This window comes from Hyperolius riggenbachi, chromosome 4 (assembly GCF_040937935.1).
Source record: "Hyperolius riggenbachi isolate aHypRig1 chromosome 4, aHypRig1.pri, whole genome shotgun sequence".
Taxonomy (NCBI): Eukaryota; Metazoa; Chordata; class Amphibia; order Anura; family Hyperoliidae; genus Hyperolius; species Hyperolius riggenbachi.
Window position 1 is genome coordinate 281,832,913 of NC_090649.1, and position 21,821 is coordinate 281,854,733.

Here is a 21,821-nt window from a genome sequence, read left to right on the forward strand (position 1 = left end):
AGTAAGTAGGCAGATTTACTTGTGACCTGTGGCTGTGTGACTGTCCCTAAAGAATAAGGGTTCGCGAGTCCACGGCGGTGGGGGGAAGGGACGCAATTTTTACACCCTTGCCATGGGTGCAATTTAGCCTAGAAACTGCCCTGTGTGTAATTCCTTATCTCTGTATTAAAGCATTGCTGCAGAGGGCATGTTTTCACAGACCCTATAAGTTATTAACAGACCACAGGTACAGGAAATAAATTACTTTACTATTACAGACTGTTTCCAATGAATCTACTGAATATGCAGTTTATTTCTTGCAGCCTCATGACTGACTTCCAGAGTTTATCTGATTCTCATGGATATGAACTGGAACAGCCTGATTGCTTCTTGTGCTGACGTTGCAGGAGACAGCAAAGTAACAGAGACTCCCAAATCCAAACCCCTGTTTTTCCCTGCTAGCCCCCTGTGCTTCCCACCCTTTGGTATATTAGGGTTAAATGCATTCTTGGGGGAGGGGCTTCCTTGCCAACGCGGCTCCCTACTTGATTACAGAAGGAAGGGGGCAGACAGCAGAATTTGTGTCCCCTTTTGTGGGGATGCCGGGAGTTGTAGTTTTACATTTGCTGTGCTCTTCTACTTCGTAGACAGACTCATCTGGAGCAAAACTTGGGGTAGTGACGGAGAAGTAGGCAGCTGCCTGTACTGGAGTCCAGAAGGAGCAGAACTCCCCGCACCACCAGGCATGACTCCCATCATCCATTAGGCAGCTGTCTCCAGGAGGAGCAGGACTCCCTGCAGCACCCGGCATGACTCCCATCCTCCAGTAAGCAGCTGCCGCTACTCTACAGTCCAGGAGGAGCAGAACTCCCATCATCCAGCAGGCTGAGGATGCTCTGCGCACAATGCCCTCCACAGACAGGGCTAGCCTGGGGCACGCAGCCTGCCTGCAAAACTGACACAGGATAGACACAGACCCATGTGAGTTACAACCTGTATTTATATGTATTCATAATGCTTACTAGTAATTATTTTATATGTTTATTTACATACAAGCTTAGTAGAGTCTAAACTCTGATTTCACTAGCAGATTTCTGTGTAAACCCTACATAGGCGTAGGCGAAAATCACGACTAGGCATGGACTGTGTTACGTCGGGTTATTTTGCAGTCGGAAGGAAATGTGTGAATGTGGTGACAGCCGGGGTTGAAAGTTTAGTGTTTGGGCAACAAGGTTATGGCAGAGAGTGAGATTGTGGCCCACCTAGCAGACCTTCCATCGCATGTGTCTAGGTAAAGCTATGCCTTCATATATTCTGTGCAATAAGATACAATGTATATTATTCCTTTAGTCTGGTTACTGTTCTGCCTGGTCCTATCATATTTCTGCGTTTTTGCAGTCTTTGTTTCAATTTGTGAGTAATGAATGGAATTTGTTGGTAATAGTGGCAAAGGAAATTTCTGTCTGGTTTCTGAAGTTTGCTTACCTATGACCATTTGTATTACTTTATTATTTTTATTAACTACTCACCATTAGTAATAGTTATAACTTTAATCATTTAGATTATTTGTTGGAGAAATTGTAGCTTTTCTTGCAGTGATTTGGGCACTTTGAATTCTGCTTGTCTGTAATTAGATTTGGTCACAGATAAGATGCTTCTCTAGGTTAACAAGTTTATGTGAAGATAGGGTTAATGGTAGACGGTGGGTTAGTTAGTTGGTTCACAGTGGTGCATTGCGGTGAAACAGCCGCTTTGTAATGCGGCTTACCACATTGCAATGCACCACCTATGTGACGTTCACAGAGCAGCGGTAGTGTTGCGGTATATCGGGTTGCAGTATGGTAACGCACTGCATTACCACTAAACGCATGTGTTAACACATCCAATGAAGCATACTTTCTATTGACTATGCTTCAATGTATGTTATGCAATGCGTCTGTAACATGCAGTACTACTTTTTCGTTGCCTTGAGTTCCTGTCATCAAGGGAACGCAATGTCCCACTGTGAACCTATCCTTGAGGCCTCATTCACAGTGGGACGTTGCGTTGGAATGTGACGTTAAAGTCACATTCCAACGCAACGTCCCACTGTGAATGAGGCCTCAAGGATAGGTTCACAGTGGGACATTACAACGCAACGCAAAAAAAGTTGGTAACGCACATTAACGATGCGTTACCGTCGCATACAGTAGGTACAGTAAATCATACAGGCAATGAAAAGTATGCTTTCCAGTACCTGGTAACGTGTGCGTGCAGAGGTAACGCACTACAAGTAGTGAGTTACCATAACGCTACACAATACAATGCGACAATAATGTCGCACTGTGAACATCCCATAGGATTAGCATTGCAGTGCGGTAAGCTGCGTTATAAGAGTTTATAACGCAACTCTGCAACGTCCCACCATGAATGCAGCCTAAAGGACAACTTAAGTGAGAAGAATACAGAGGCTGCCATATTTATTTCTTTTTAAACAATACCAGTTGCTTGGCAGCTTTGCTGATCTATTTGTCTGCAGTAGTGAAATTAATCACACTAGAAACAAGCATGCAGCTAATCTTGTCAGATCTGACAATAATGTCAGAAACACCTGATCTGCTGCATGCTTGTTTAGGGTCTATGGCTAAAAGTATTAGAGACAGAGGATCGGTATTGCTTAAAAGGAAATAAATATTGCAGCCTCCATATTCCCTTTCGCTTCAGTTGTTGTCCTCTAAGGCCCCGTTCACACTTGCATTTTGGCAAGTAAACGGACCGGATCCTGATCGGATCCTGACCTGATCCTGATCAGAACCATACGGTTCCGATCCGGATCCGGTCCGTTTGTATCAGGCATGCATCAGGCTGCCATCCGGATCCGTGGGCAAAAAATAGTTAAATATAAATAAAAAAATGTTCGGGTCAGCAGAAGGTGCACCTGGTGCACATGTACAATCAGGTTCCTCCGCTGTAGGCATCACCTCCACCTCCAATATTCTGCCAAACAGCTCCAGCACGTCTGTCACTGCTGCTCCACTCCAGACATGCTTGGCCCATGTGTCCCCATCCGAAATGGCCGCTTGGATACGCATAGGAAGTGGGGTAGAACGTCAGGTTTTTGTAGGCAGTGTGTTCTGTGCCTTCCGTTTCCCATTGGTTTCTGTGTTCCTGATGGTGCTGTCAGGCTCAGGTCAGGCTCCGGTCAGGATGCGTGGGCCGGAGATCCGGACACAAAAAATAGCGCATGTTGGAAAAGAGTCCGGATCCGGTCCGGCTCCGTACTGTACGGAACGTACGTATGTGAACGTCCACATAGCCTTTGCATTGCTATGCGGAACGTACGTTCCGTTTGTACAGTATGCGGTCCGGATCAGATCCGGAAAATCCGGATAGCGAACGCTAATGTGAACCGGGGTCACTGTTCTTGTTAGGGCTAAGGCTAGTGTCTTGAAGGATGTTAAGTTAATGTTGGTGGTGTTTTTAGCACAATGAACCTGATTCACAAAGCTTTTCTGTTAAATTATCTCACCTTACTTATTAACTCACAATTTATCTCTCCTTAACTGACTTAACTCATGGTTTAGCTCTCCTTAACTGACTTAATTCATTGTATAACTCTCCTTAACTGACTTAAATCATGGTTTAGCTCTCCTTATCTATTTATCTCATGAACTATCTCTACTTATTTCTTTATCTCATGCATTAGCACTCCTTACAGTTAAGGTGAAAAATAGGTAAATCTTTGTGAATCAACCCCACTGTTTGATTCGGTACAAATGTTGGATTAAAGTGTATCTAAGACAACAAACATTTCTTTCTATACATACCTGGGGCTTCCTCCATCCCCTTTCAGGTTGATGGGTACCTTTCCGTCCTCCTCCGCCACCTGGATCTTCCGCTAGGCAGCCCTGTGACTTCACCAGTCAATGCAGGTGCAGCCTGGCTGTGCGCTATCCCTGTCGTGCTCCCGTGGCTGGGAGCATTCTGCACAGGTGCAAAACTCTCCCAGTGATGGGGCTCATGCAGCCGGGCCGCACATGCCCAGTACACCCTGACTTGCAAAGTTACCGGCCTGCCTAGCGGAGGATCCAGGTGGCAGAGAAGGACGGCGAGTGTCCGATTAGCCTGAATGGGGACGGAGGAAGCCCCAGGTATGTATAAAACTTTTGTTTTCTCTTCTCAGGTTCTCTTTAAACATAGTGATGAGATTCTGTGCATTATTCATTTTAGTACAGTATGTTTTTTTGAACACCTAATAACATACAACATTATTACCCCTATAAGAACCAGTTTATATAATGTACTCTAATACCTTTTCAAACATATATGTTTATCGAGAGTAGAGCCTAGTTGTTTGTAAATGTTCTCAAAATGTTTTCAAGTAAATAAAATATTTGTTTTATAAATTGTTGATTTGTTTTGCTTTTCTACTTAAAACCTTACAATGAATCGATTGAGACAAGCAGAGGTGCCCTTTGAACCCATCAGTACTATTAGGCTCACACATAACTTATTGAGAAGTCTTTGTGCTTAAGAAATACATTTTCATAAGGATCTGCTTCCTCTTTTCTGATGAGCCTGCTGGGAGTTTGAAAATGATGGGTTTTTGAGGTGTTAGTTTGCCAGATGGTTTACGCAGTAAGAGAGGAATTTGTCACCTATTTGGCTTCTCCTAATATACTAGCTACTAGCATGATATCAAAGTTAAAAATGCAGGACCTCATAGTAACCAGTAATCAGACATCCTTTATGCTAGGTTCATGGGCGGTATTGCTCTGCATTGTAACGTCCGCATTGTAACGCAGAATGTCGCACTGTAATGCAAATACAATGTGACGTTCAGAGTGCAACCATTGCGGTGCAGTCTGATGGTTTGCAGTACCCTAATGCACAGCATGCAGTGGATTTACCGCATGATTCTCGTGCTAACAGTACAGTGAAGCATGCTTTATAGTGACTGTAATCAGTACAAAGCAATGCAGTGATAATGTGCTCTTACATGGAACGCAACACAACGCACAATGTGAACCTAGCCCTGCACATACAATACAATAGTACAGTGGCTGGATAATGTACTGGTTAAGGGCTCTGCCTTTGACATGGGAGACCAGAGTTCAAATCCTGGCTAGGTCAAGTATCTATTCAGTAAGGAGTTCAAGGCAAGACTCCCTAACACTGCAGGGTGGCCTCTTGAGCGCGTCCCAGTGACTGCAGCTCTTGAGCGCTTTGAGTCCGACAGGAGAAAAGCGCTATACAAATGTTCAGATTATTATTATTATTATTATTATTATTATAACATTTTAACATTTGTAAAGCACTTTTCTCCCATAGGACTCTAAGCGCATAGATATGTTTCATATCAATACAGGGTTGCAGGCTGAACTGTGTTCCAGAGGAAAAAAGTCAGGTGTTCAAATGCCAGTCTAAACAAGTGGTTTTTCACTTTGGACTTAAATGCTTTCAGGGATGGAGATGTCCTGACTGGGGCTGGGAAGGAGTTCCAAAGAGTAGGGGCAGTATGACAGAAGGCTCTGTTGCTCTGTCTCCAAAGGTTTTGAGGTGGACTGTGGGGGTGACCATACTGTATGTCTCACCCACCCAGTAGAAGTTTAACATGAATAAAGGTATAAAGTTGATAAGTGACAGTGGGTTTGTTGCGTATCTCCTTAAATCTAGTGTAGACAGGAGAGGCCTTCTGGGAGGGATGGGGGTGTGGCAGCGCACCTGCTCACCTTCCTCCCAAATGAGGATGCTGTAGGGTTCTGTGACTGTGCTGCAAATCAGACCCCATAGGGATGGGGTTCATAGGTTCACTTCCACTCTGGACTTACATTGGACACTGAAACAAAGACCTAGACATTGCATTAAAAAAACAGCATAAAGTTGGCCATAGACTGTACATTCACCCCCCCCCCCCCCCCCAAAGTTAGACATTCTAATCAATCATAATTTGAAGCGGATTTAAACATTTGCGATTAATATTATGATCAAAATTAAATATAAAGATCTATAGAGCTTAAATCAATGGAGAGATTAACCCACAGTATTGGTCTTTAGTAGGTCATAAAATAATTGATCATTATAGATTAATCATAATATTGATTGTAATATCAAGCAAATAACGATGAATAACATAATAAAATAACAAAAGTGATAATTGAATAGTGTACGGCCAGCTTAAAGGACAGATCTGAGCTTGATAAACACCCCAAAAAATCTACTTAACCGGGGCTTCCTCCAGCCCCTAGCAGCCGATATGTCCCTTGCCACAGCTCCGCTTCCAGCCGCAGGCCCGGGGTCCCCTCCAGTGTAGATGCCAACGCGCATCTACTGTGCTTGCGCTGGACATATCGGCTGATAGGGGCTGGATAAGTAGATCCTTTTTTTTTTTAATTAGCTCGGACCTTCCCTTTAAGGCTTATGTCTAGTGTGAGCCAAATTTAACTGACCTGCTAGAAGCCATTGCTATGCCTCTTGCTGTTCTAATAAAGATAGCTGAGTTCTTTCAGGCAGTCTATATTTTCTCAAAGTGACTATTAGCTTGGACTATAACAGTCAGAATAGCTGTTTTCTCTAAATGTGCTCATACATTACTCAATTTTTGGCATCAACATCTGGCCAATTTGATCATAATAATTGAATGTTGCAGATATCGATGGCCACTGGATCAAATTTAATCGATTTCTGTACTAAATCAGTAAAATGATATATCAGGCTTAGTGGAAAATCTTGGACATATAGGTGCATTGCAGTAACTGCAATTGATACCCTGACAACTGATGGGCCCCTGGTTGGTCTCCTCCCAAGTGTATGTGTACCCCTTTGACCCATGGTGATTATTGTATGCTCACCCGTCATGCTGGTGTGACTCCTGGCCTTCTTCTGTATCTGGCGTTAAATTCCAGCAAACACAACAAAAATTCTGAATGTTCCAATTCCGATTGGGGCAGTGTCTCTAAGTATTTCCATACAGTATGAAATACTTGAGTGCAGGGCCTCGACATCCAGCACAACCAAGAGGGTACCAGGAATACATTAGAAAATGACGTCCGGAAAAAAAGGCGCCTGTTATAGATAAAAAAAGCCAGACTTGGCTGCAAAGGGCTCCTGGTGTAGCCGAAAGACCAAATTCTGCTACAAAGAGTGCCTGGTGTAAGTGAAATGTTAGATTAAGCTACAAAGGGCACCTGGTGTAGGCGAAATGCCAAATTCGGCTACAAATGGTGCCTGGTGTAGATGAAATTCCAAATTTGACTACAAAGGGAGCCTGGTGTAGCCGAAATGCCAAATTTGGCTTCAAAGGGTGCCTGGTGTAGCTGGTGTAGTTTATAAAAAGCATGCTGTTATAGGCAAAATTTGTTGGGCTATAAAAGGGCATGGATATAGCCTAGAACAGTGATATTGCTGAGAAAAGTGATTACTATGACATAACTTTTCCCTACTCTCACACAGAACCCTCCCCTAGTGGTTCCTATCCCTTAGACCCCCTTGGTGGTGCCTAACCCTCCCCCCCCGGTGATTACTTTGACCTAACTTCTCCCTACTTTCACACAGTACCCTCCCCTGGTGGGGCCTAACCCTAAGACCCCCCCCCACCCCTAGTGGTGCCTAATCCTAAAACCCCCCGCTCGTGATGCCTAATCTTAACCCCCTCCCCTGCACCCTCGAATAAAAAATCTTGGCTATAAAAGGGCGCCCTTTTTTAGCAGAATTAAAAACCTTGTAGCAGAAAATCTTGTACCCGAATCAAAATTTGATTGAAAACCTTGTAGCCGAAATGAAAACTCGGGCACCCTTTTCACCACCTTGTAGCCAAGATTTGCAGAAATAACATTGACGTCTATGAAGGCGCCCTTTTAATACATATGGCTCAGGCGCCCTTTTCAACTGATTCCACCAGGGAGAACATGCAATCCATCCAAAATGTGAAACATATGCATAATGTCCTGTACATAGGACGGTAGGGATTGGACATGACATTGTAAATGAAAATCCAGATATTTACTAACATTCCTGACAAATGATCCACATCCCAATATAATCGGTCTGCCAGGTGGACACTTGATAGACTTTTGGTAGTGCGTAAAATGTGGGTATCTGTGAGTATTACACACAGAACGACAGCATTGTGTGAAACAAATGAGAAATGATGATCGCTAATGGTCCATCATGTCAGATCTTTAGCAATGCCCGATGTCTGAGCACGGCACCATTGGTCTCACCAGTGACGTAGCTAGAGATAGTAGGGCCCCATAGCAAAACTTTCATGGGACCAGCAGATTTAGGCACTCTTGAGCAATGCCACTTCTCCTACCCTATAGTTAGTTGTGTGTGATTCCGTATTAGTCATGGAGAAAATCCGAAGACATAACAACAAAAGTTGTTTAGGTGATACCTTTAATCACTAACTACAGGATTTTTCAGCAAGCTTTCATAGTTACATAGTTACATAGTTATTTGGGTTGAAAAATGACATACGTCCATCGAGTTTAACCAGAGAACAAACGTTTAAGTTTCTTCTTCAGGCATGTTTCAGAACTGGACAGTACTTTGTATGGTTCTGAACCACTTCTGAGACATGAGGATCAAAGGACAAAGAGGTTCTTTAAGATTTAAAAAAATTCCCTGAGGGGTCCTCACCTCGGGAGGGGGAAGCCTCTGGATCCTATCGAGGCTTCCCTGTCCTCCTCCTTGCCGTGGTGGTCTCACTCTGGCCCACAGAAAGCGCAGCCGACAGTTTGTCAGGCTGTGCAATATTTACCTTCCCGGCTCCAGCGCAGGCGCAGTAGTGGCTCTTGGCTCGGAAATAGCCAATGCCAGTTGGGTCCGCTCTACTGAGCAGGCACAAGTCTCCTGCGCCTCCTGTGCAGTAGAGTGGGCCCAACTGAGATTGGCTATTTCCGGCTATTGGCTATTTCCGAGCCGAAAGGCGCAACAGCGCCCCCGCTGGAACAGGGAAAAGTAAATATTGCACACCCTGACAAATTGCCGGCTGTGCTTTCTGTGGGCCAGAGTGAGACCACCGTGGGACGGAGGAGGACGGGGGAAGCCTCGATAGGATCCAGAGGCTTCCTCCTCCCGAGGTGAGTTATCCCTAGGGGAACTTTTTTCTATTACAGAGTCTCTTTAAAGTTTCGAAAATTTGCTGGAAAATTTTGTACAGTTAGAGATATATGGAGGCTGCCATATTTATTTCCTGTTAAACTATACTAGTTTCCTGGCAGCCCTGCTGATCTCTTTGGTTGCAGTAGTGTCTGAATAACACCAGAAACAAGCATGCTGCTTGTGATAAGCATCTGGCATCCATCCAAGCAGGAAGTGGCGCGCTCTTGCAGTCACTTCCTGTTTCGGGTATATCGAAGCGCATAGAAGCATATTGTAGCAAATACGCTTCCGCGCATGCGCACTACACAGCCACCACCAGCTTCTTTAACCACTTGCCGACCGCACGCTTATACCGTGCGTCGGCAAAGTGGCAGCTGCAGGACCAGCGACGCAGTACTGCGTCGCCAGCTGCAGGCTAATTAATCAGGAAGCAGCCGCTCGTGCGAGCGGCTGCTTCCTGTCAATTCACGGCGGGGGGCTCCGTGAATAGCCTGCGGGCCGCCGATGGTGGCTCGCAGGCTAAATGTAAACACAAGCGGAAATAATCCGCTTTGTTTACATTGTACGGCGCTGCTGCGCAGCTGCGCCGTAAGGCAGATCGGCGATCCCCGGCCAATCAGCGGCCGGGGATCGCCGCCATGTGACAGGAGACAGCCTGTCACTGGCTGCACAGGACGGATAGCGTCCTGTGTAGCCCGGATCTCCAGGGGGGGCCAGGTAGGAGAGGGAGGGGGAGGATTTCGCCGCGGAGGGGGGCTTTGAGGTGCCCCCCCCCGCAACACCCGGAAGGCAGGAGCGATCAGACCCCCCCAGCACATCATCCCCCTAGTGGGGAAAAAAGGGGGGCGATCTGGTCGCTCTGCCTGCACGCTGATCTGTGCTGGGGGCTGCAGAGCCCACCCAGCACAGATCAGCTAAAACAGCGCTGGTCCTTAAGGGGGGGTAAAGGGTGGGTCCTCAAGTGGTTAAAAACCTTGCGTCGCCATAGACTTACATGACTTCCGGTCTGACGCAGATCAGCGCAGGAGCCGCACGGTCACATAGGTATGCACTCGCATTAGATAGGGAACTTCCAACGCAGTGTACTGCAACATGGGGAGTGTGAACTCCCCCATAGACTTTCATTACCCGGGGGCGTGGTGCGGTAAATTTACTGCACCTCGACTCCCCAGTGTAAAAGGGCCCTCAGGCTAACGTATTGACAAATTCTGTTGCTCTGCGGTGGGGAGGACCAACGGAGTGGTGCACAAGGAGCGTCACACAGTCGGAGGGGTGAGTTGAACAATGTCCTTGGCCAGCACTTGGCGATCTGCCGGGCTGAACGCTAGCCGAGGCATTGGAAGCTGCTGTACTCTCGGCTGAGCTATACCTAATGTGTGTTCAAAGCTTTATTGTGTGCCCCACTTAATGGGGTATATTCACTAAACTGCAGCACTGAGAAGTGCACGATATTCTCATTACTGCAGTTTAGTGAATATACCCCAATATTAGATCTAATTGCTTCTAAACTAATATCTGTCTCCCTGCCACAGCCACAGGGCTCTCACCGCTAGCCACTAGAAATGGGCCAAACTGTTATGGCGGCGAATAGATCGCAGCGAACAAGGGGTGTTCGAAATTCGTGTTTAACACAAATTTTCTTTAAAAAAATGTGCGTTCGCATTTTCCCCATAGACTTTAATGGCAGACAAGCGGCCGCCGACTTTGGCGGTTAATAGCAAAGCCCCCTTACATGCTAGATACACCAGATTTGCAGGGTATATGGAGGGGTCAAAAGGAAAAAGTAGTTTTTAAAAAGACCTTATAGATTTTGAGAAAATCTATTTTAAAATTTCAATAGGAAAAAAAGATGCATTTAAATGCTGTAAATGTCAGATAATGTAGCAACCTAACAGTAGTGTAAATTTACATATATCAAATGAAAGAGCAATGAATTTCATGATGTGGTTTCCTGGGGGTTTGTACGCAGTGCGTACGGATCCCCTGGTAACACCTTGGAAGTGGCAACCCTTTGGCCAGGGATCCCTATACAGCCGCAATATGGCTGTATAAAGAAGATCCCTGGCAACTTTACCAGTTTTTTTTAATGTTCAGAGTGTGGGAAATGTAAAAGAAAAATGCAGTGGGGTCCTCCCTCCCAAGCCTCTTTAACCCCCTTTCCCCCGTGCAGGCTGGGATAACCAGAATGCGGATGCCCGGCCGACTGGGGCCTCACACCCTGAGCTATACCAGCCCGATTTGTCCATGGTATGGAAAGGCTTTGAGGGGGAGGGGTGGCCAAACCTCTCCCTCTCCACTGGAGCCCTTGTCCAATCCATGGACAAGGGACTCTTCCCAACCACCCCGGTGCCCCAGGAGGAGATGGGAGCAGCGACACCCTGGGGGGGGGGGGGGGGGGAGAGTCATTGTGGCAACTGGGAGCCCCCTTTAAAGAGAACCCGAGGTGGTTTCTAAGAATGATATCAGCACATAGAGGCTGGGTCTGCTTATATTGCCCAGCCTCTGTTGCTATTTCAATCCCCCCTAATTTCCCCCTGCGCTCTGCTATGCCACCATAAATCACAGCCGTGCTGTCGACACGTGGCGTGTCGCAGCGGGCTGTGTTTACCTATGAAGTGTCACTCTCGCCGCTCCCCTGCCTCCTGCATAGCTCCGGTCCCCGCCCGCGTCCCTTCCCTCCAATAAGCAGGGAGGGAAGGGACGCGGGCGGGGACCGGAGCTATGCAGGAGGCGGGGGGATCGGCGAGAGTGACACTACATAGGTAAACACAGCCCGCTGCGTGTTGACAGCGCGGCTGTGATTTATGAGTGCATAGCAGAGCGCAGGGGGAACTTAGGGGGGATTGAGATAGCAACAGTGGCTGGGAAATATAAGCAGACCCAGCCTCTGTGTGCTGATATAATTCTTAGAAGCCACCTGGGGTTCTCTTTAGGACGGGGACCCCCAGATGCCCACCCCTCTCCCAGGAGAAATGAGTATAGGGGTACAAAGTACCCCTTATCCATTTCCACAAAGGGTTAAATGAAATAAAAACACAACAATGAGAAAAGTCCTTTAATATTCCTAATTAACCAGAAATACTTACCAGGGCTGTGGAGTTGGAGTAATTTTGGGTATCTGGAGTCGGAGTCTGTGGTTTCAATAAACTGAGGAGTCGGAGTCGGATGATTTTTGAACCAAATCCATAGCCTTTGTAAAAATTAGACTAAGGAGTCGGAGCAATTTTGGGTACCTGGAGTCGATGGTTTCATAAGCTGAGGAGTCGGAGTCGGATGATTTTTGTACTGACTCCACAGCCCTGATACTTACCTGTATCTTTAAAAAAGAGTTCCTACGCCAATATCCTCGGAAACGTCCCACGCTAATATCCTCTATCTTGTGACCTTCTTAGTTACTTTGATTGAAGAACTCTGTGCATCCGACACCGCTCACCGCCGCACAGCTCTGCTATACTAAGTATAGCAGAGCTGCATCTCTCTCCGTCTCTCTCCGCGGCTTTCCATCCTCCTCCCCGCACACTGCACATATCGCCCCCACCTACACTGGCACCCTGATAGGTGCTGTGGGGGCTCCAGGGGGCCAGTGTACGTATTACTGGTTAATTAAGAACATTAAAGGACTTTTCTTGTCGTCATATTTTTATTTAATTTAACCCTGTCATAAAATGTATTGCTCTTTCATTTGATGTATGTAAATTGACATTACCGTTAGTTTGATACAATAAATGTAATTTACCGCATTTAAATGTATTCTTTTTTCATATTGAAATTTTAAAGTCGATTTTCTCAAAAACTATAAGGTCTTTTTTTAAAATGTTTTTTTTCCTCTTGTAGTCACTGTCCCCCTCCACATTCCCTGCAAATTTGGTGTTTCTAGCACTTAAGGCGGGATTTGCTATTAACCGCTAAAGTTGGCAGCCATTCGCCTGCCATGTAAGTCTATGGAGCCCACATTTCAAAGTTCGCGAACTTAAAATCTGATGTTCGGTCCATCTCTACTCGCCGCACTACAAAGCTATACAGACTGATTCTGTTCCGTTCAGTTTTCCGCTCACTTCTATCAGAAATCGATCGTAAAATGGTCGGAAATTCATCGGAAATCAGATTGGACATGTTGGAAATAATCGATCTGGCAGTAAATCTGCCAGAAAATCTCATAGTGTGTACCTAGCATTAGATTGACAAAATGGTTGAACATTTAAGGGGGAGCCTTATATTGAATGGTTTTTTTTATTGGATTCCGTGTTTATATTGAATCTAATGTTTGATATTTTGAAAATGTGTTATAGTGTATTCCTCCTCTTAAAGTGTAACTGTCGGGCATAAAATCAAAAATCATTTTTTTTTATCTGGTAAACAAGTAATAAGGATGCTAATCAGGCAATCCAAAAGTTAAAATCACTATTACTTTTCTTGTTGATAAATTATCATTCCCCAGTTTACATGACTTATTTGGTACACAAAAAGGAAGTTGCAGGGCATGCTGGGTTGTCCTTTTTTGCTTTTCTACATCCCTTCAGACTTAACTAATGCAGCCTGATTGGCTGAAGCCTTTTTCCCTCCTGTTTTTTCCTCCCACACCTCTGTTCCTCTCTGATTGGCCAATATTTCTCATGCTGAGACAATGCACTTTCTTTAGAAAAATTACTAAAATCAAAACGTGGACAGTGCAATACATATTTTATGCAAGTAGAGCAAGTATTTATCTACTTACATATGTGTTTTTATTCTGAGATAGTATGGCTCTTTAAAGAGAGAGGCTGATGACCTTTCAGGAACTTAGCTTCTGAAAACTTGAAGTACAACAAAAAGTAAAAGGTATAAATCATAAATGTTACTCCTCCCTCACATTCCTAGTTCCATGGAATTGGGCCTTTCCACAGAATGCTTTGACAGTGCTTTTTTATTATCTTTCGCAATGTGTAAATGAATCAGCAATGAAGAGAGATCTGGTATTTTTGTTCAACTACCACTGCAGCTGATACCACGACTCTCTGAAGCTCCGTATACACGTTAGATGAAACTTGGCCGAGGTGGCCATTAACAACTGCCTCTGCTGAGAATCCAGTGTGTGCACAGCAGCCCCCGACACTTCTTGGCCACTCGGTCAGTGATCAGCCTGGCAGTTCACTTGGGATAAACGACTGCCCAATCTCACATACCTGCACGGCCCTAGCCGCACTTGTCCTTATTTACGCTCCCATCGCCGTCCTTCGAGAAATCTCGTGCTGTACATGCCCAGGATGGCGACGGGAGCTTTTTTTTTTAACCACAGTTAAGGTTCCCTTTTAATCCTTGCCATGCACTAATGAGAACCAACCAGTTTGAAACAGTCTGTATGCATGGTGGATTATTGTGGCTGTGTACAACTAACAACCTGACACATTTCAGCAGTTCTGGAGGTGTGTTTAGTTTACAGGGACAACAAAGGGAAGATTTGCATATTCAGCAGTGATGCATTGTGGGAGACATTATATGCTCCCTCCAACCTGAATAATCGCAAATACCTTCTGTATTTTTGGTCCTTTTTAGCCCCTAAGGCCTGAGAAACAATGCAGAGCGCTTTGCTGAGCATCAGTGCTGTGCTTGCATTCAAAAAACCCGCATTCATTGACTTGCGTAAAAATCTCAGCAAGAGCCACACAATCGCAATTTTTTGAAAGATTGCAATGATTTTGCATCGATTTGACCACTTTTTTTTAATGCAAATCAATGGGAGCGTTTTTTAAAAGATTTTTTAAACCACAGCGCTTTGCAGTTTTCTCAGGCCTTACACACTCCTAGGATTTCTGGTTCGCCATGAGCTTACTGGGCAAGTGTGTGGAGGGAATTTGATCAGAAAGATCCCTCTCTGATCAGATAATAAAAGCTTTCTGTGCACTTTCTGATGTGATTGCAGCTCGCAGTGTGCTTTGTGCTGTTGAAATCTGCAATGCACGTGTGTGAACAGGCCCTTTCTACATATTAACTGTTGCTGCTGCCCCAAGTTGAAGCAGTGGAAGGGGCAAATGAATACAGTACATGATTTCTCTCTGAGTATAGGGGCTCCATTCATTTGATTGGTGTGGTGACTGGCAACCCTGGGACACTAGCTGCTGACACCATTTAGGCAAGAGGCAATTTTGTTTTGGCGCCTACTGATTTTAACACATACCTCAAATGATTTCAGCACCAGGGATTTCTCTGCTGAACTTTTTAAATGAGTATTTTGAAGCTTTTCTTTCCTGTTGTGGTTGGCAGAAGCTTAGAGTGAGGAGCTGTGAGGGTGTAGTTTGCTAGAACATGGAGAGGGAGTTGTTTTTTACATTAGGAAATTGGTTGTTTGGGAGGTCTTTACACTGGAGGGGTATTGCTAGAGCTTGGAGCAGCAATAGTTTTTTTTATTATAATTTTTTAATACAGCCCCATATGCCAAGCTTATCAATGCCTCTCCAATTATTATTATTTAGTATTTATATAGCGCCAACATCTTCCGCAGCGTTGTACAGAGTATATTGTCATGCCACTAACTGTCCCTCAGAGGGGCTTACAATCTAATCCCTACCATAGTCATATGTCTATGTATGTATCCTGTAATGTATGTATCATAGTCCAGTGCCAATTTAGGGGGAAGCCAATTAAACAAACAAACACACAACATTTATATCACGCTTTTCTCCTGGTGAACTCAAAGCGCCAGAGCTGCAGCCACTAGGACGCGCTCTGTAGGCAGTAGCAGTGTTAGGGAGACTTGCCCAAGGTCTCCTACTGAATAGGTGCTGGCTTACTGAACAGGCAGAGCTGAGATTCGAACCCAGGTCTCCTGTGTCAGAGGCAGAGCCCTTAACCATTACACTATCCAGACACTACAATTAACTTATCTGTATGTTTTTGGGATGTGGGAGGAAACCGGAGTGCCCGGGGAAAACCCACGCAGTCACCAGATGCCCTGGGTGGGATAGGAATCGGGGACCCAACCCTGCACGACGAGAGAGCTAACTAACAATGTTACTGTGCTCTCCATACAGAAATTGAATGGGTAGTGATCGTTTCCTAAATCACACTGCATGCTCAATCAGTCACAATACATTTTATCAGACATTGAACTGCAAGTGTTATGCAGTACAATAGAATGTGGCCATGGTTTCTATGCGCTGCTCTCTCCCTTCAGGTCGCCCCTGATCTGCAGGTTTGGGAGTGTTGGGGACAGGGAAGCGGCAAGAAGCTACATATCTCCACAAACACCCATGCCCTGTAGGTGAGGGGAGCACCTTTGGTTAACTATAATGGGGTGTCTATCTTGGGGGTCACTTTGGCTACCTACTTATACTACCTATACTGGAGTTCTTCCTTTTTTGGGGGGTGGGAGGAGGGTGAGGAAGAAAGGGCCTCTTTCTGGGGGAGGGCACAAGTTATGTTATAGAACAGGGCAGTGGAACAGCAGCAGCAGCAGCACACATAAGCAGGGGTGCCTCTAGTCATTTTGTCACTCCAGGCGAGAAAACCTGTGGCGCCCCCCCAAGCCCCTCCCCCCAGGAAAATAATCATAATGCGGCAGTGTTTCATCAGAAAATAATAGTAATTATCGTAATTCAAGATCGTAATTCACCAGAAAATAATCGTAATGTGGCAGTGTTTCACCAGAAAATACACTTATTGCAGCAGCAGTTCACCGGAAAATATTCGTAAGGTGGCAGCGTTTCACCAGAAAATACACTTATTGCAGCAGCATTTCACCAGAAATTAATCATAGGGCAGCAGCGTTTCACCAGAAAATAATCGTAATGGGGCAGCGTTGTCAGAAAATAATCGTAATGTGGAAGCGTTTCACCAGAAAATGCACGTAATCCGAGCAGAGGGAAAGAGTAGAGAGGGAGAGGCAGCATAAGATGTAAGAGGGGGGTAGAGGAACAGAGAGGGGGAGGGATAGACAGCATAAGATGGAAGAGGGTGCAGAGAAACAGAGGGGAGAGTCATAGACAGCATAAGATGGAAGAGGGTGCAGAGAAACAGAGGGGAGAGGGGTAGAGACAGCATAAGATGGAAGAGAGTGCAGAGGAACAGAGAGGGGAGAGGGAGAGACAGCACAGCACTAAAGCACAGGTTTACAGCTTTACCAGCCTACAGCCTAACCAGCTTTCAAAGAAAACTCTACTATCAAAAGAGCAGGGCACATTCTAGCAGTTATAACAGTACTGGGAGTCTGCACACAGGACAGGAAGTGTTCTTAGCAGCCTGCCTGCATACCTTCTCTTCTGCCTGTGCATGCAGCTTATCATCTCTGGAGTAGTGATGGGTCGTTCGCGAACGAGCCAGCTCTAAGAAGCGGCTCTTTGCTGCGAACGACAAGAGCCGGTTCTCAGTTTTGAAAGAGCCGATGCCCCACAGAGCTCTGCTTTGCTCTGCAATAAAGGGCGCTGAGGCATGTTGGGAGATGTAGTCCTCCTCTTGCAGCTTGTAGGAGTGTATGGGGCGGAGCAGAGCAGTAGCAGGAGGGATTGCCCTTGTCAGAGAAGCAGTCTGGAATTGTCATGGAGACGGGGCGGGGCTTTTACTCCGATTCTGAGTGGTGTTTAGTGATATTTAATGAAGAGCCGATTCAGAGCCGTAAGAGCCGGCTCTTTAATGGGAGCCGATTCAGAAGAGTCGATTCTCTGAAAAGAGCCGAAATTCCCATCACTACTCTGGAGCAGAAACTTCCCTTCTCCCGGGCTGTGTTGCTGTCTTGTGCGGGGGCGGGGCTCCAACACGGACACATCACATTATTCTCTCTGTGACTGCATCTGTCCCCTGGCTGTCTCGCTCCAGTGTCTGTGTGCAGCCAGTGACACAGGTGGGGGGTCAGACTGTCGGGGGCATAAGCTGGCTGGCCGCTGGCTCCTGGTTTGACTGGCGTGGGGCGGAGTTAAAGGCTGGGCCACACGGGATAAACACTTTACCTGTGTGGCTACTGAGAAGAAGGGGCACGGCTTTAAAGAAGGAGCCTGGCAGAGAAGAGCAGTATTGATTGCTCTATTGGCTGGGGAGAAGTGGAGGTGGAGGCACTGCTGAGCACATGGTAGCGTGCCGAGCACCGGGGACTGAGTCGGGAGGTAATATAATTAAAAAAAAAAAAAAAACATGGTCACAGTAGCAGCGGTGGGAGAATGCGCCTCACCACCTCATGGCGCCTCACCACCTCATATGGCCCCAGGCAACCGCCTATACTTGCCTGGTGGGTGAGATGCCCCTGCACATAAATACCAGCATTTGGGATTGGTTTAATATTAACTATATAGGAGTTGAGGGCACTGAGACAAAGAAAACAGTTTTGATTGGAGAAGGGCTTTTATGTTTTGTTTAGCCTAGATTGATATTTGCATACATTATGTAGGACATGGTTCTTTGTATACAAAATCATTTACTCTAGTCCAGACATGCCTGTGTAATATTATCCTAACTAGTCTAGCGGTTGTAATTCCTGGAGGCATCATGCGGCATCATTTTCTAATAGTCAGCATGCACATCTCTGTACATAAATGCAAATCTAGACAGCAGGCCTTTTTTCTTGTCTGTTATTGCCATTAAGTTAGCTAGCCATTTAGTTACTTTGAATGTCTTGTCTGGGTTAAAACAAGCCTAAAATCCCTGAAGGAGAGACCAGAATTCTTTACATTCTTTACAGGGGAAAGGTTAGAGCGCATGGAGAAGCCAGGGGGAAAATCAGCTAAGTAATGTATGTATCTAGAAGTGAAAATGAAATCTGCAGCTTCTTTTTTTCACTATTTTCAGAATGTCCTGCTCAGATTTTACAACGACTTTTCTTAAAATGAAATTAACAAAATAGTTATTGGAACTTTGGCACGGAACTTCCTTTTCCTAGACCTGTTTTTTTTTTAAGTTCCTCTTTTTTTCCAACATAATAAATGAGTAACAGGAAACAGCTTCATTTGGGGGAAAAATGTGTAAAACGTCTGCAGTTTAAACTAGGTTCATGCAGGGAACTTGGCTTCCGGTAAGTTGTGAATAAGGTAAAGCAAGGGTTAACGCTATAGTTGTATCAAATGAAAGGTTCAGTCCTGAAGTTTATTCACAGTAACATTAGTTTCTTCACCTGCATCAGTGTACTTGTGGATTGGATGACGGAAAGTTGTACTCCTGAAAGCTAAACCTTCAAATTACTACTGCAAATAAAAGGAGTATCACTTACAGCACATAGCCTTGCCTGTGCAAGTTTAAACAGTCCCTGGTTATGTAAAATTATGTTTTTGATGTCAGTTATTGCAGTTAATCTTTGGATGCTGTTTTTACTTGCTTGTGAAATGCTTATATTAACTCCTTGCTGACCAACTGCTATGATCCCTTTAAAGAAAACCTGAACTGAAAATTAAAAGTCAAAATAAGCATACACAAGTCATACTTACCTTCCATGTAGTCTACTCCTCTTTGTCTTTCTCCTGTCCCGCATCCTGTTTGTTCACTGTGATCAAGAGAACTTTCAGTCCTCCATTTTGAAAATGGCCATTACCCATAACAGCTTTCTGGTCAGCACACAGTTAAACTGTAACATCGCCCACTTGAGCCATAGGGAAACATGGACATTACCTGGTACATCAGTTTTCCTCTCAGCTATAACTGACAGCAACTGATATTTTACTGACAGCAACTGATATATTTCAGATCTGACAAAATATTGTCAGAACTGGAAGGGATTATTGTCAGAAGAAAATGGTGAGCTTCTGAGAGGAACTGATGGCAAGGTAACTATGTAATGTTCATTTGAAGTTACCTCATGTGTTTATTTTAAATATTTTTACTCAGTACAGGTTCTCTTTAAGGACCAGAGTGTTTATTTTTTTACTTTTTACACTTCCTAATCACTGTGATCAGAAGGTCAGGAGCCGTTTCAGAATGTCTGGAGCCAATGGAAACTGCTCCTGATGGAGTTCCGGAGCTGAGCTGTCCTTAGACAGCTGAGTTCTGTGCCTGCGCTATTGTGTCCCATGAACAGGATCACGCAGCGTTAAAAGTATGCCGCATCATTTAGGCAGCCACGTGTGCGGTGTAATTTTACCTACAACCGGCCCCGGTTACTATTGCTGAAAACATAATCTCTGCTATTGAAAACACTGTGGGCCATATGCAATTCACTTTTTCATTTGAGTTTTTTCCCAGGTGATATATTCACAACTTGTAAATAAAATGCCTTTTACACAACCAGCAGCAAGCAAACAAATTCTCAAAATAATGTTGACAATACTTTTTAGTACTTTTTCCATTGCAAACTGCTAAAAAGTTATTTTAAATCAAAGATGAAAAATGATCTTGTAGGAAAAAACTCAGGAGAAAAAGTGAATTGCATACTGAGTCACTGAGTGTGTTTAAAGGGAACCTGAAGTGAGAAGCAAATGTAAGATGCCATATGTATTTCCTTTTAAACAATACCAGTTGCCTGGCAGTTCTGTAGATCTTTCTGGCATCAACAATGCCTGAATCACACACCTGAAACAAGCATGTGGCTAGTCTAGTCAGACTTCAGTCAGAGCACCTGATCTGCTTGTCTATGGCTAAAAGTATTAGTAGCAAGCCTGCCTGGCAACTTGCATTGCTTAAAAAATAGGGTTAGGAACAGGGCTATGGAGTCAGAGATGTAAACAGATATTGGAGAGTTGGAGTTGGAGTTGGAGCTGGATTTAATGTATCGCTCCAAACCCTTAATAAATGTAAATGGCAATGAAAAAATACAGTATATTTAAACATCCTGTTTCATAGCTAATAGTCATAAAATACTTCACTGCTGTAAAAATTAAGCCTAGTGCATAGTTGTTTGCCGTGAAGTTCATTTGAGCTATAATGCAACCTGACATTCATATGCCATTTTAATTTGGATAATAATACCTTACAAGTGTCTTATGTTTATTTGAGCTGTAATATGTTTAAGCAGGTTAATATTAATGTAAACATGTGCAGCTGGTGTCAGCTCTAAAACCACTTGTATGTGAGTTTACAACTCAATTGGCTCTTGAAATGATCATGTAACAATAAAGGGTACTTTTCCGTTAGCCTGGCGCATCCGGCAGGTGGCGCTAATTACATTAATAGTTCACGTAACAAAAGTGTTAATGTAATCGATTGTATTGTATTCTGCCTCTCTCCTATAGAACACTGGCAGCCGGGGAGTGTTATTCGTCACAAGCAAACAACCAGGATTCCCTGCCGCGACTAACCAATCTGGGGGGACATGCATGTCCCCGCCGGCTGCCAGTATTGTATAGGAGAGAGAGAGGACAAGGGGGAGGAGAGCGAGAGCCGAGGCCGGCGGCTTCATCTGTTACATTGCCGCCGGCTGCCAGTATTGTATAGGAGAGAGGGCAAGGGGGAGGAGAGCGAGAGCCGAAGTCGGCAGGTTCATCTGTTACATTGCCGCCGGCTGCCAGTATTGTATAGGAGAGAGAGAGGGCAAGGGGGAGGAGAGCGAGAGCCGAAGCCGGCAGGTTCATCTGTTATATTGCCGCCGGCTGCCAGTATTGTATAGGAGAGAGAGAGGGCAAGGGGGAGGAGAGCGAGAGCCGAAGCCAGCAGGTTCATCTGTTATATTGCTGTCGGCTGCCAGTATTGTATAGGAGAGAGAGAGGGCAAGGGGGAGGAGAGCGAGAGCCGAAGCCGGCAGGTTCATCTGTTATATTGCCGCCGGCTGCCAGTATTGTATAGGAGAGAGAGAGGGCAAGGGGGAGGAGAGCGAGAGCCGAAGCCAGCAGGTTCATCTGTTATATTGCTGTCGGCTGCCAGTATTGTATAGG

General features: G+C 45.1%; 1 protein-coding gene across 1 annotated transcript in view; it reads left to right on the top strand.

Annotated features, from left to right (window-relative positions):
- Window positions 1-430: 430 nt before the first annotated feature.
- DSE (dermatan sulfate epimerase) overlaps window positions 431-21,821 on the top strand; it is a 92,929-nt gene continuing 71,538 nt past the window's right edge. Inside the window, exon 1 of the mRNA XM_068231334.1 lies at window positions 431-960. The gene's annotated coding sequence lies outside the window, so the exon portion shown is untranslated. The remainder of the gene's footprint in view (window positions 961-21,821) is intronic.